This window comes from Struthio camelus, chromosome 2 (genome assembly GCF_040807025.1).
Source record: "Struthio camelus isolate bStrCam1 chromosome 2, bStrCam1.hap1, whole genome shotgun sequence".
NCBI classification, from domain to species: domain Eukaryota; kingdom Metazoa; phylum Chordata; class Aves; order Struthioniformes; family Struthionidae; genus Struthio; species Struthio camelus.
In genome coordinates, this window is record NC_090943.1 from 83922529 (window position 1) to 83937316 (window position 14788).

Below are 14788 nucleotides of genomic sequence, written 5' to 3' on the forward strand. Positions count from 1 at the left end.
TTGTTGAACACTTACAGGAAATTATATGGGATTACTAACCAAAAATAAGTAACATACAAGAAAGCAACTCAAATTGCATCTTCTCTCTGTCCCAACTACAAGAAACAAGAGTTTGACTTTTCTGTAGATTTTTAAATAAAAATGAAAATAGTAAAATTCTCTAAGCAACTTTGCATTTAATCACCAGAGAAAAATTTGCTTATAAGCTTGTAAATTTGGAAGCATATTGGTGATTTGGGATCAAGTCTATAGAAAATGTTACTCTGCAAAATTATCTCACTCTGTTTGTAAGGAAATCTCCTGGGGAACGCAGCATTTAGAACCACGGTAGAACATTTATGGCTTGCAGATCAGATTTACTGTAACCTACTCATTCAGAGATGCACTGAAAATAAAAAATTCAAAAGGACGAAGTTTAAATGATCTATACGACACGCCTTGAGTTTACCATGACACAAAAGGCTATTATTTTATTGGTGTAAAAAAGGCAGCATCTCCATGAAAGTTAAAATTATTTTGACTGAAACATGTCATAACATAAAAGAACGGCCTTCCTTTATTTTTGTAGAAACATGTCCAGATGTCCTTAACTAACCTGCACTCTGGCAAAGCACAGAAGAAATCTTAATCCCATTTTCTCATACAGTAGCAGCAGTTTGATGTTAAACAATCCACCTCTACCATGCTGCCCTAAATCTCCTTTTCTTTAATGCTCTCATTAGTCCTGCAAAATCTACAATGGAGCATAACACATCCGTCCAAAACTTTCCATTGTTCTCACAACTCTACTTATTATCCAAAAGGTCTCATTATTTTGAGGTAACACAATGAAATCATCACTTCTCTCAAGGCAACTGCTTTTGGAATAGAATTTATCAATTCCAGCAAGAGAGAATAAACTCAAGCCACACGGGAATTTTTCTGCTCTGCTTTCTCTGGGAATTCCATCTTCTGCAAAGTCCTCATCCTGGATTTGCTCCTAAATTGCCCAGTAAAGCTCAATTTGCCTCAGTTCTTTAATTATCCTATTTGATTTCTTTTCTGATTGAAACTGTTTTCTTCTCATTGGTTGAAAAAAACGCTGTAAACTGTCCAGGTTTTTATGTAACACTGTTTGGCTCTTAAACAATGTCAATTTTCATTCTTGTAAAACAATCTCTCAGCTAAAACTATACAAGCTGTCATTAAAAGCCGCTGTGATAATGTCTTTACTTTTTTTTTTTTGTTTGCTAACTACATTAAATTAGTTTGGCTTTGTGCTCCAAGTCTCTAGCTCTAAAGCCTTCAAATGTTTAATAATCCATATTGAAAAAGTAAATCTAAGGTTAAAGCTGCCCAAGTGAAAACAAGTAGTCCCTAAAATTAAATCCCAGCCTCAACTTGTGTTGCCATCTAAATTCTAGCTTTACTTAAGAAAAGGTATTCTGCAATGCCTTTTAGGAAAAAACAAAAAATCCTTTTTTTTAACCAGTAGGACAAATGTCAGTTTACTGTATTGTATCTGGCTATAATAAAATAATCACAACACCAATAAGCTTAGTAAAAGCTTAGGAAAAGCTTTTTGCGAAAGTCTGATTAAAGATAGTAAATTAAATAAATTAAGACTATCTAGCTAAAAGAAACATAAGCTAGCATCTGAATAGAAAACCTTTTCATGTGGATTGGCAGTGAAGTTCAAAATAGCTTCCGCCAGAATTTCTTTCTTCTTTTTTTCTGACAATTAACAGATTATAATTATGAAAGAAATATGTTAATACATAGACTATTACACTACCCTTGTTTTAGTGATAAGCGATATACGCCCACTAGAGTCGGAGGCAGAATTACAATGTATATTAAATTATTCACTCGCATGCTATCCTGATTGTTTGGACTTTGAGAAAGTAGTCCCACGGCCACTAAAAAGGCAGCTCTCAGATAACTTGTAACAAAGATGGTTGAATACTGAAATTTCCAGAGTTAAAGCCACATTGAGCATTTGACTTGCTATGAGAAGAAAAACGTTTTCTCACAGAAATTTGTAGATCTACTTTCCTCACTTGGAGAGTAGATTCTTAAGGCTGTGATCTGGAGATCAACAGCCCACAAACTGCTCTCAGATATCCTTACCATTCTTACTCCAAATCAATTCATTTTCGTGCTTTTTTCTTTATGCTTTGATTTATTTGATTTCTGTTATGATTCTCATTTAACATCAGTCAATTTAGTTTGATGACTACCCTCCTATCCACCACCACTGATGAATTTCTCCCTTATTTTATAAATAAAGGTAAGTGTTTTGGAGAAAACAATTTCTTCCCAAGGATTTAAATTTGGGTAGAATTAATTCCCTCTGTATTAGTTTTGCTTAATATGCTTGCTACAGATTTGTGTGTCCTTTTGGGAAAGCATAAGCTTGTGAGGGGGAAAAAAAAAAAAGGAAAATTCTGAGACAGCTGAATTATTGTGCAAGCCGAATTAAAGCAATAAGGAGCAAACCGTTTATATATGGTTACTTGCAATTTCAAGAACTGAACTCATTAAAAATCCAGAGTTAAATGGAATTAAAAGCTTAATTTAGATAGCCAATATAATCAGTACAGAGTCTCTGTCTGTTCATTTCTTACTGAAGATAGCTGGTGGCTGGTGCTTGTAATGGGGAATGGTTTAGATGGAAAAAGACACACCCACCACTCTCATACAAGATCCACGCGAGTCATCTTTAAAGAAGGCACCACACAAATGATGGGGAGAACAACAACTTTTGCAACCCTCATGCAGTACTGGCTACCCTGACTGAAAAATACTAATGACCACCCCGCTAGCCTTCTAGAAAGAACATCACTAGCAAGCCCACCTCCTAATGTAAACAAAATCAAAAGGAAGGTAACAGTTTATAAGTAGCAAATTTCCTAAGGGTCAGGACACCAAATTCACAAAGATGACCTGCAAGACTGAGGAGTTCACCGAGGACTACAGATCCCATGGTACCTATGATCAGTTTTGCATAGCAGGCAGAATTTTAAAGTCCCTGTCCTCAAACACTTGAAATGGAAAAAGACGACACAGCTATACCAATCTGATGCAGAGTTAGGCATAGCTGATAAAAAATTAGATCCAGCATGTCAAACAGATTGGTTCTTCCTTCCTTGCAACGAAGGATAAAAACCCAGATGTGTGCATACACACGTACAAGCGTACACTCTATGTACACTTCCACCAGTGTGCACATATCTTGCTCTACAGATGGGAGTGATTTATAAACATGTACTAGTGACACTAGTTACAGCTTGCGTGCAAACAACTGAAAGAAATGCTTAGCCCAACACAATTCTCCTACATAGTAACAGATTAAATTAATGAATGGAAAGTGCTTTGAGATGTCTGCATGATGAGCATTACGACCGCCAAGTAGAGCTTTCAAATAAGAAACTATTTATTTTAATAACAAATTTGAAGGCAAATTCGATAGTTATAAAAAACAAAACCAAAAAAACCCACAAATTAAGAATAAAACTTCTAAACTTTGGATGCATTTTTGTTACTAACACTTAAATAGCAATTACATTTTAAGATATCTGGAATAATTTTCCCAGTACAGCCTTTACCTGATGCAATGACCATGGCCAGTTCAGATGTAAAAAAATACTGTCTCCTCTCTTTATTAATTCATTTTTCCATATAACAGAAATATACGTCAAGTCTGAGACAAAAAAAAAAAAAAAAAAGGAAAAGGTATCTGAGTATGGATGGTGACAAAAAGCACTGTTCTAGTGGTAAGCCTGGCCAGCTTACCTGTCTTCATCTAAAACAAGGAATGACATTTGTGTTTACACTGTTTGTCAGTAACTTGTTTATCCAAAACAGTACCGTCATGCAATGATAACAAAGACCTGCAGTAATATACAGACTTGTATACCAGAAAGAGTATAAAAATCCTCAAAGGAAAACTCAGTTTGGGGCCAATTATGGGAACACCAAACAAGGCAAGGCAATAAATTATTTTCACAAAAAACAGAATCAGAAAAAAGATTCATTAGATCTTAGTCTTTCTGCTGCCTCATTTCCTAAGAAACCCTATGGAAATCAGTGAATTGGTGCAAGACATCAGCTAAGCATGAATGTGCAGAAATTAGTGCATTATGTTATAAATGCAGGACAGATCTGCAAACTAGAAAGGACATATAACAGTATAGGATTACTGAAAAATAAATTTGTCCCCTCGATCTCACAGAAATATTTAATGATAGATTCAAAGAATACAAATGAAAAGCTGTTATTACCCCCGCAAACCACACATACAAAGTAATAATTAAGCTAGGATACCAGACTAAAATCTAAGATTGACTGTTAATATTTGGTTAAGATTAAACCTAAGATTTAAAGTTATTTGTCAGTAGCCAAATACCTAGGCACGCCTGGAATAAATTTCTAGCAGCAGCACAGAGTTTCTCTGCTCTTGGGCAAATCATTCACTTTCTTAGTATTATGCTTGTAAAACAGGAAACAAATCTTCTTCTCTTTCATGGGAGTTTGACTTAGGTTTGTAAACTATCGGCAGCAGAAAAGTAGAATGCAAATTGCACTTCAGATAATTAGATGATAAATATTGTATATTTGACTCCAATCATGTTTATTTTAAAAATTTTCAATTGACAGCTTTGAGGGTTTTTTTTAAAGCTGTTCACAGGGAATAAATATCAGAGGTGATAGGTGAAGGCTGTTTTATCAGTTGTCACATTTCTTTCTACTTTAAATGTCTGCCTTGTTCCGTTTATTTTTGAGAAAATTTTACAAAACTTAAGTTCACTAAACATATTGATATATATAAACCTACATTTCATTGGAATTAATATTTTATGTTTATTCATGCTTCAAAAGATGAAAGTTAAGAATATCACATAAGCTTTTGCAGACTCTGAAGTTTAGTGTAGCTCTTAAATTAGAAGCCCAAGGAAACTGTAAAAGTACAGTACATACAGTACTGCCTAGTCTAAGGTCCTGAAGTCACGATCAAGAAGTAGCTGTTGCAAGCTACTTCAAGCTAATCATGATGATTTATTGGGAGTATTCAAAAAGTGAATGGGTTTTGGAAAACAGAATGAAGTTAAATTAGTAAATATCTTGTTCCTACAAAAAAATTATTTCAGCAACAAACATCAAAAATCTCACAAATGCATTCATATACAATAGCACAGACTTCTCACAAGAAAGATGTTACAATCAGACATGAAAAAGGATTTTGCAATGAGGCATCAAAGAAATAGACAACCCTCAGCAGCTCCTACTGCACACAGTTTGCATGGAGTATTTTGAACTGCTAACTATATTCCAGAACTAACTTAACTGTAAGGGAGAAATACAGCTCCACCAAAATTAATAAGATAGGCGGAAAGAACTGTTGCTGCTCTTCCTACCAGTAAAACTATACTTTTTCTTCCTTTCCTTCCTCATCCACCAACACCGTCACTGACGCAGGAAGAGAAATCTCCCATGCGTTCTTTTGGTAACGCAGACATCTCAGCTTTGAGGAATACCAAGACATCAGGCCCTACATGATGCATGATGTGACAGAGACACTTCAAGGCACATTGCAAAGAAAGAGCAGGTGCACACAGCTGCCACCGGGCATTTCTTCAGCTAGACTCCTGTCAGCGCAACGTCCCGCTAGGAGAGACTTCACAGACTGGCAGCAAAGGCAAAACTCTCTCCCCCAGCCCTGAAGCAGTAGCAACTGGCTGAGTCACTGCAAACCAGGCTGACCAGTTGCATCCCAAGAGAGAAAAGGAGAAGCAGCTAACACACTGCACTGCAAAAACGTTAAGATGCAACACCAAAGTGGGGGAATGTGAAACTAGATTTAAACAAGCGTTTCACTTTCAAAGTGTCAGATTTAATAAATTTGTTGATAAGACCTTTCCTGGTGTCCTTCAGCGTCAGACTACAGAATTTTAGTGGCTGAATTTTACATGCCCCTTATATTTCCTACTTTGTTTCCATTTCTCAGATCTCTCTGGCACTTGGGCAGAGAGTTTCCTGGTGAGGTACGACAGCAGCACTAAAATTAAAGCAATTTTTGCACTGATTTTGTCATTCTGACTCATCTTGAAAACAAGACAATAGAGCAAGCTGCACATTTTGATGAAAACATTTCAAATACTGGTCACACAGCAAGCTGCCGGTCACACCACCAAAGGAGTTTTTTCTATATGCATTATAGTACATTTATGCGATACTCTGCTTGCGTTCAAAGACGGACAAAAGATTGGTGGACACATTGCCCAGTAGCTGCTACTCCTTGAGACCCAAAAACGAGTTCAGTTAAACACTGTCCTTGATGATTCTGTTAGAGCTAGGTCATAAAGAAACATACGGCGTTATGACCCTTCCAAATTGCTGAAAGAACACATATTCTCTGAAGTATGCAGAAAGACTACAGCAAAAGCATACAATTTTTTCAGTGAAAGGGCTTATCAAGGATACCTAAGAGCAAGGCTGATAATAAAAGTCAATTTAAATTAGGCATCATTGATCAAGTAAGAAAATATTACAGTTTATCCTAATCTTTAAAATGTTTGCTTCCCGTTACTGTGGCTGATTACTCTTGGCCGCTATTAATGCGCTGTTCTTAAGATCAAGGAGCATAACATGGTTTTGAAAACATTTGTATCTGGCGATTTTCTTGTGTGACGCAAAGCTTCAGAAAGAGTTCTCTTTCCATGACTTGGATCTCACGTTTAAACATCGCACTGCTAAGGTTAAGGGTAATCTACCTCTTTGCTTTTGTTTACTTCTTATCCACTCGAAAGGAAAGGAGGCAATTCTAACCCCAAGAGAGAAAACACCATCCAGTCTTACCTCCTCGACTGTATTATTAGACAGAACCCTAACATGCACATGAGTCATTCTACATGGGCACAGAGGCATACGGTAAAGTTTCAGAAGATCAGACAATGAAAAACATCGGCACTGGAAAAACCTACAATCAGGAGGAGAAAGTTCTGAAGAAGTTCTGCAAGAGAAGGTGAGGCTTTCCCCTAGAGAAACAAACAGAAGGCTTGTTGCCAACACAAACAAAACTGAGCCCATCTCTACCATATTTTCTGTTTTTCACTCAGCCAACCGACGCCGCACTTGAAAAGCGCTCAGGCAAGAGCGGGACCAGGCCCGGCGCGTGGCAGCGACCTTCTCACCGCCCGCACCCCAACAAGGCTGCGCTCCCCAAGCCACCGAGGCGGAGAAGCAGGCGCCTCCGCTCAACTCCTGCCTCTGCGCTCGGGATCCGACGGCCAACGGGGCCACGGCAGCAGCGCGGCGCCCGCTGCGGGCTCCAGGCCCGATTTCACGAGGTTTCAAAACCCTGCACGCAAACGCAGGCCCACGGCTCACCTCGACGGCCAGGGGAAGGCAGCTTCTCAAGGGGGCAGGCGGCACCTGCCCGGGCCGGCGGCCATTCCGGCCTCACGGCCACCGACGGCGCTGGGGCGGGGGGGGCAGAAAGCTGAGGAAAACGGTAGAGGAAAAACAAAACAACAACAACAAAAAAAAAAACCCCGCGATGAAGCAGGTGCCGTGCCCTATCCCACCTCGGCCGCCGCGGGGGGCGCGGCAGTAGGGCAGAAAACCGACCTCCCCCCTGCCGAAGAGGCCGGGGCGGCGCAGCGGGGGTGCGCGGCAGCCGCCGGGGCTGAGGGCCCCCCTGCCGGGGCGGTCCCGGTCCCGGTCCCGGTCCCCCTCCCTCCCGGCCCCCGCGGCCCGGCTCGCTCACCAGAAGAGCAGGTTGGCGCAGAGGAAGCCGCCCAGGCTGTGCAGGGGCCTCTCCCAGCTCAGCACCGCCGCGATGCAGCAGCCCACCGCCAGCCCCGTCTCCCCCAGCAGCGCCGCTGCCGCCGCGCCGCCCCCGCCTGACACCTGCGCCGCATCCCCATCCCCGACCGCTGCCGCTGCGCTCCGCTCCTGCGGCGCCGCCGGCCGCTCCCCGCCCTCCTCCGCCTCCGGCTCGCGGCTCCGGCTGGCCATGGCTCGGGGACGGCGGCGGCAGCGGCGGGCCCGGCCCAGCCCAGCCCGGCCCGGCCCGGCCCGGCTCGGCGCGGCCCCGGCGGGCTGGAGGCGGCGGGCGGCGGGCGCGGCACCGCGGGCAGGCAGCGCCGGGGCGGGGCCTGGGCGCGCAGAGCTCCTCCCTCCCCCCCCTCCCCACCCGGCCGCAGCGACGTCACCGCGGGCCGCGCTGTGCTCGAGGCCGGTGTCGCCAGGCGCGGCGGGGCGGGGAGGGGGAGCGTGTGCGCGCGCTCGGGGCCCGGCGCGGTTGGCCGTTGAAGGGGGGAGGGGCGCGCGCCGCGAGGTGGCGGTTGCTCGGCCGTTAGTGCCCAGCGCGCGCGCGCGCCTCGTGCGCCTGTCCGCTCCGCGTGCTGTGGTGCCGGGCGGTATGGTTACGCTGGGAGTGGGTTGCCGCAGTAACCGGTGCCTTGCGGTGAGGGGCTGCCTGGAGGGGTGGGAGGTGTTTGCCCCGGTTGCAGGCACCGCCAAGTAAAAGTTTTGAGGCTTTTGCTCTGCAGTGAGGGGAAGCTAGAGAGCCAGCTGCCTTATTGGCTCGGTATATGGTGTGCAGTCAAACCTCCCAGAAAGTGTTACCAGAGAGACTCCTTCATCTCCTTCTTCCGCAATATCCCACAGAGAAGCAACAGTCACCAAAATCCTCAAAAACTGCAAGTAGATTGCTGTTGACGCTGTGCTGGAAACTTGCAGAGACAGTGAAGGGGGCTACAGGAGGCTGACTCTTTCCATCGGCATCAGAGGTCTCCCAAGAAACATATTTGAACCTCCTCTGCGTTGTGCTGTCATCTGGACTGCTAAAGAGCTGGCCAGCCTCAAACTCGAGATGGAAGCTTGACACAGTCTTGAAGGTGATGACGTGCATTAATAGCTAATACTGTCAAATCTCATGTTTCGTGAAAAACTTTGGGTGGAAGTGTGGAGTAGTTCTGATGGCAGGATTAAAAAGCTTTTTCCAATCTAAAAGTGCTGAATATGATGACCAGGCAATTCTACTTGACAATCAGTTGGAATTACATTAATTATATTATATGAATATTATATTGTTATATTTGAATTATTTTAAGAAGTTGAAGTAGATTGAGGGGAAAAAAGCAAGATGAGTATCTCATAAAAAAGGTTTAAGGAAGAGTGAACATTAAGTGTGCATTCTGATAACAAATGGAATATTAAAGTTCTTGTTTGCCCCTGGAGATGTCTGTGTTGTTTAGATTTACAAGTACCTTCTGATTTTCTTCATATTGCATTTCCTTGATATTATCATGGTTTTTCACATTTATACAGAATCTACCAGATGTGGTTTTAATCTGTCAAATCTTTGGCACTAAAGCAAAGGTTAAATGTTAAATGTTGCAGCTAAAAGTTTGAAGATCTTATCTGCTTCTCAAGATAGTCTTCATAAAATAGAAAAAGTAGGACTGACAGTGGAATGTGAATTGCAGTGGGTTTTTGATCATCAGCCACAGATCGTAATTTCTCAATCAGCATTTAAAATATGCTGGGTTAAGGGTAGCTTAAAAATGACTCTAAAAAAAACCCTCGTATTTTCTAGGTTGTTTCTTTTTATTAGTCATTTCGGGTGGGCGCTTCTGAGAACTGAAGACACCGAAAGCCAAAGTACAAAGAAAGAATGCCTATGGAAGAAAAGAGCATGTATATATGATGCTTTTTGTACTTCCTCAGTTCTCTCCCAGCCTCCAGCTATTCTGTTCAGGCAATTTCTTGAGCATAATATGGTTTGTCTGTTTAGCAATTCTCTACTGAATTTATCTTTCAAGCATTCCTATAGTTGGTCCTTGAACCCCTGTTCTTGGACACACAGTATCCTATATCAACGAGTTATACAGGTCTGCTACCCGTTCTGTATAGATTCACCTCTTTGTTTTTTGTTTTGGTTTTTAACTTGCTTTTCTGTTTGCTTCATTTCATCACAGAATAAGTTAGTTTGGAAGGAACATCTGGAAGACATTTTGTCCAGCCTTCTCCCCTCCACCCCACTCACTCAAAACACCGTTGTAGTTGCATCAGGTTGCTCATTGTCATGTCCCGCCAAGTTCTGAATGTCTCTGAGGATGGAGATTCTACAGCATAGTCAGGCAGCCTGTTCTAACTTCTGACCACCTGAATTGTGAAGAATGTATTCCTATTTAATCGGACTATCTTACGCGGCAGTTTGTGCCCATTACTTCTCAGTTGTTTGCTGTGCACCTCCAAGAGGAGTCTGGGTTTGTGTGCTCTGTAACTGCACGGTAGGTACTTAGCATTTAGATCCCCTATCACCTTTTCTCTTCCAGCGTGCATAACCCCAGCTCTGTCAGCCTCTCCTTGTACATCACGTGCTCCAGCCCCCGGACCTTCCAAGGGCCCTCTGGACTCAATCCAATATGTCAGTGTGAGTCTTGTATTGGGTAGCCTAAGACTGGACACAGTCATACGGAAGTATGTTGTCTCACAAATGGTGACAAGGGAAGAAGAATCACTTCCCTTTTCCTACTGAAGAACTATAGTTACTGCACGGTTACTGACTCTCTTTGCAGTCCTCTCCATGTCACTTTTTGAGGCTGAAGAGTCATATCTTAGTCACTCATCATATAGTAGCAATTCTGTGATTTTGATCATCCTTACTGCCCTTCTCTGAACCTTTTTAAAGCTCTAACATATCCTTCTCATGCAGTTCTGGTCACATCTTCGCTACTGATATGGGAACAGATCATGGGTTTATATAGTTTTGTTAACAGTCCTCTGTGGTTTGTTCTCTGTGCCTTTTGTAATAATTTTTAACATTCAATTTCTCTTTTTTTTTTTTTTAACTGGTGCTGAATATTTGGTTGATGTTTTCCTGAAACTATTAAAACCTCCAGATTTTGCCCCGTAGAGGTAATGGTCAGTTCAGAGCTTGTATAGTTGAAGCTAGGATTGGGCGTTTATTCCCCTACTTGCATCACTTCACCTACTTTGAGTTTGTTTTACCATTTTATTGGTCAGTCTTCTTCTCATGTGGCGGCATAGCTTCCTTGAAAGATGATGAATTTTGTCAAAAGCCTTTTGGAAATCCAGGTAGACTGGATTGCCCCTATTCTCAGCCCACTGAGCCCTTCAGAGAACTGCAAGGAGTTTGTCAATCAGTCACCTTGCAGAAACATTTTATTTTAGAGGCTGCCCTCTGCTGTTTCTCTCAGCCATTAGCTTTGGTTCTTCTTGTTTGTTTATTTGTTTTCTCAAAGTAAATACAGGATAGACAAATGAACATATTTTTAAATTTTGTGTGTTAAAGGCAGCAAAGTATACCTTGTCCGAAATGATATTTTACAAAAAGAATTTGAGTCACTAAGACTTTGCTTGGCACTGTGGATTGTGAGGATTGTGTGTTGTTTTTTCTTATCCTTACCCTTCCTTCTCATGTGTTTATAAATGTGTGTTCAATTTTCTCTTTCTCTGAAAAGGAAGGGCTGTTCATGGGAGAAGATGATTTATAAAATAACTAAGATGCTGTCTTCACCAAGATTATGCTGTTTGAAATGCTTGCAGTGCCTCTGCTGGCTTTTTAAGGTTGTATTAATCTGGAAAACAGCACTGGCTGCAAGTGAAGAGACCTATATTCTGCTGCAGCGCTCCCACTGTCCTGCTGTGTGAGACGGGGAAGATGATTGTTTCATCTCTTTTTGTCTTCTTCCTGACCTGCTCTTTGTCTTTATTTGATTGCAGTCTTTACAGACTGGGTTGACCTCATGTGTTTTTGTACAGTGCCAAGCATAAAGAGGGTGCAATCTCAAACAGATTTCCCAGGTACTTTCCCAATAGAAATAATAAAAAACATGCAAATTTGTAATTTAGGAACTGTGAAACTGTGGTTGATTTATAAAACAAATCTAAAAAAGGCCTGCCTGTGCTTGCAAAGGCTTGTAAGTGACCTTCAATATTTAGTTGCCTGAGCTTATGAGACTGCTTAGCATATACATAATTATGCTGGATTGTGGTAGACAATATTAGTTGATTAAAAAAACAGTAGCACAAGACTAAAACTTGGTGCTTTCAACAGCATGGCTGCAAAGACATATATTTAGGGAAAAAGACATGAACTTGTATAGCATACTAAGCAAAATCTGAAGTTTCCCAATTCTGACTTTTCAGAACGTTCAGTAAATGTTGTCTGTCGCGCATCTAGAATCCATATGGCCTACTGGGCATGTAAGCTAAAGCTGCCAGGTGATATAAGATGAAAAAAATATATAAGAGTGCATATTTCCCTGAGGGGGGGAAACACCTATTAGGTGGGATGGGAGGAGATGAGTTTATCCTCCTTGGAAATTTCTGTATCTAAAGGAAATCTCTGTTCAGTGCTCAACTGAAGGAAGCACTGTCTCTTTATGCCACCATAGTTGTACCAAAAAGAGACTTGAAATCAGTAGAATTAGGATTCAGTTGGTTCAGACTAAATTCCTTAGGGCATTATGTTACAGTTGTTTAGGTAGTTTCCAGATGTTTGTGTTTTTTAATTGTTCCTTTAAAATTTCTGCTAGTCTGAGAGATCTGAAAGGAGCTGGAGATGTGCAGATCTTCTTCTTCAGGTATCTTTATTTCAAGGTGACTGAGCAGAAATACCAATAGTGATTGTATTAGGTGCTTTTTAACCACTTCTACCTATTCCTTCCACTTGGTTTAGTTCTCTGTCTGTACAGACCTATTCAACTATGGAGTGAAGATCAAGTCATGATATAATACAGGACTCTGGTACTGCCATAATCATATCTTCACAGGACAAATTTTCATTAAAGAAAACTTGTTATCTCTGTCAACAGCTGTTGCTAATTGTGATGACTAGAAATATTTCAATTGCGGATCTTATTAAATGAAAAAATCCTTTAGATAAAGTTTGCAGCAGCTGTAGACTTCTTGATGAAATTCTATGAATGTTGATGTTGCTTCTTATACAGAAATGTTATTATCTGTGTGGTTTTTTTTCCCCCTCCACTAGGTTATGCTTCTTTTTAATGCCTGTGAACTCAAAGCTTTAACAATAAAACCCAACAGTATGGAAGAGTCATGCTTGTTGTTCAGTTTTGCTTCAGGTTTTTCTGTGATAGAGAACACAATCGGGATACTGTGATATCTCTGCATCAGATATCCTTTTTTTATGGGTAGCGTGTGTGGGAACAATAACAAATGTTATCTTCTCAAATGCAGCATTGTTCTTTTCTGAATCCAGGAACTGAGCTAGATGATCATATGCATTTCTATATTTTGAGCTACATTTTGGTTGCTTGGATAATAAAGACAGATCAACTTTACCCTAAACAAGAAATCAAGATATCTCTGATGTAATTGTCTAGGATCTGAGACACAGGCGTTTGCAGAAGAAAGTATGTACTGACAGGCTCAACAGCTATGCTTAAGCCAGCTAAGAAACCACTCATGGCATATGTTTTTAGTCCAGGAACTGTATAACAGTCATGTAATATGAAATACTCATGCAACAATTTCTAGGTGTTGTTCAGTACCAAAAATGTGATGGGTTGCTGTTCTTGTCTATTTAATCATGCCATGTGAAAGATTAGTAAGATTAATAGATCTTCATGGATCTAATTCTGGACCTAATTACTGTAATCTCTTATATAGCATTTGACTATGTGTGGTAGAGAGTCTATGACTTTATCGGTTTAACTCCATTCTCGGGTCAGCTTTGCCTGAGAGCAAGCCCAGCAGCCAGCAACCTTTCTAATCTATCAGTCATTCAGAATTTATGAGCAGGTGTGTTTATATGGAAGTTGTCAGTAGCAAGGAAGAATCAAAATCATTGGCAACCAGCAAATTCATACATTTTATTTGTAGGGAGAGTAACCTAAGCCAATACATTAGTATTGTGGTCAACCCATACAATGTCTTAAATACTGGGGATAGAAAAGTATTTGTATGCATTAGGTTTACTTTATGTGTTTAGATAGGGGCTATGTGGTGGATCCATTCTATTAAGACTGGGCATTTGAAACAGTATTTGTTAAAAACTTCAGTTCAAGAGATCAAGGCTCTTAAACTGGGAAAAAGAATGGGACACAAAATTGGGGCAAGTGGGAGTGGAGAGAGTATGCTTGTTGTGTAAGTAGTCAGAACTGCACCCCCAGTTACCGTCAAGGAGACTGCTACAAAATCTGCATGGCTGAAGCTGCATGAGGACAGTGGCTCTATCTGTGAGCTCTGCTGCACCGGGGAGGGATAGTAGCAAATAGGTAATATTTCACTCGACAGTTAAAGGCAGAAAGACAAGAAAAAGTGCCGCTCCACCAATGACAGTCTGTGGAAAGGACAGTTGGGTGGGATGCTGGGTTTAGCAAACTGACAAACTCCTTTTGAGGAGGGGACTCTAAGGTAATGCCCAGCTAGAGAAAACTGGATTGGGGCAGTGTACCCAGAAGTGATTAAGTAGTGTGGTAGCATGGGTGGGGAAATACTTTCTGAGAGCATATGTAGGAAAAACGTTAGGGAAATGTCCTCCCAAAGCCTTAGGAAAAAAGGGACTGTGATCTAAACAGTTTGAGAATTGCTATTTTAAGATACAGGAGGTGGACATTTTTACAAAAATAAGAAGGAAAGTAAAGGTGGTAAAGGTGAGAAGGTAGTAAATGGGGAATTTTTAGGGATCCTCCTAATACAAATCCCTAAAGTTAATAATTGCGTTTTCAGCGATTGGCTGCAGATCTTTTTTTAGATGTTTTCATTAGTGACCTGACTGTAAGAACAGTGTTTTCATGTGGATGAAGTA

At 41.3% G+C, this 14788-nt stretch overlaps 1 protein-coding gene across 1 annotated transcript in view; it reads right to left on the reverse strand.

Moving 5' to 3' along the window:
- RETREG1 (reticulophagy regulator 1) overlaps positions 1-7903 on the reverse strand; it is a 76082-nt gene extending 68179 nt beyond the window's left edge. The window contains exon 1 of the mRNA XM_068931455.1: positions 7748-7903. The gene's annotated coding sequence lies outside the window, so the exon portion shown is untranslated. The remainder of the gene's footprint in view (positions 1-7747) is intronic.
- Positions 7904-14788: the final 6885 nt, after the last annotated feature.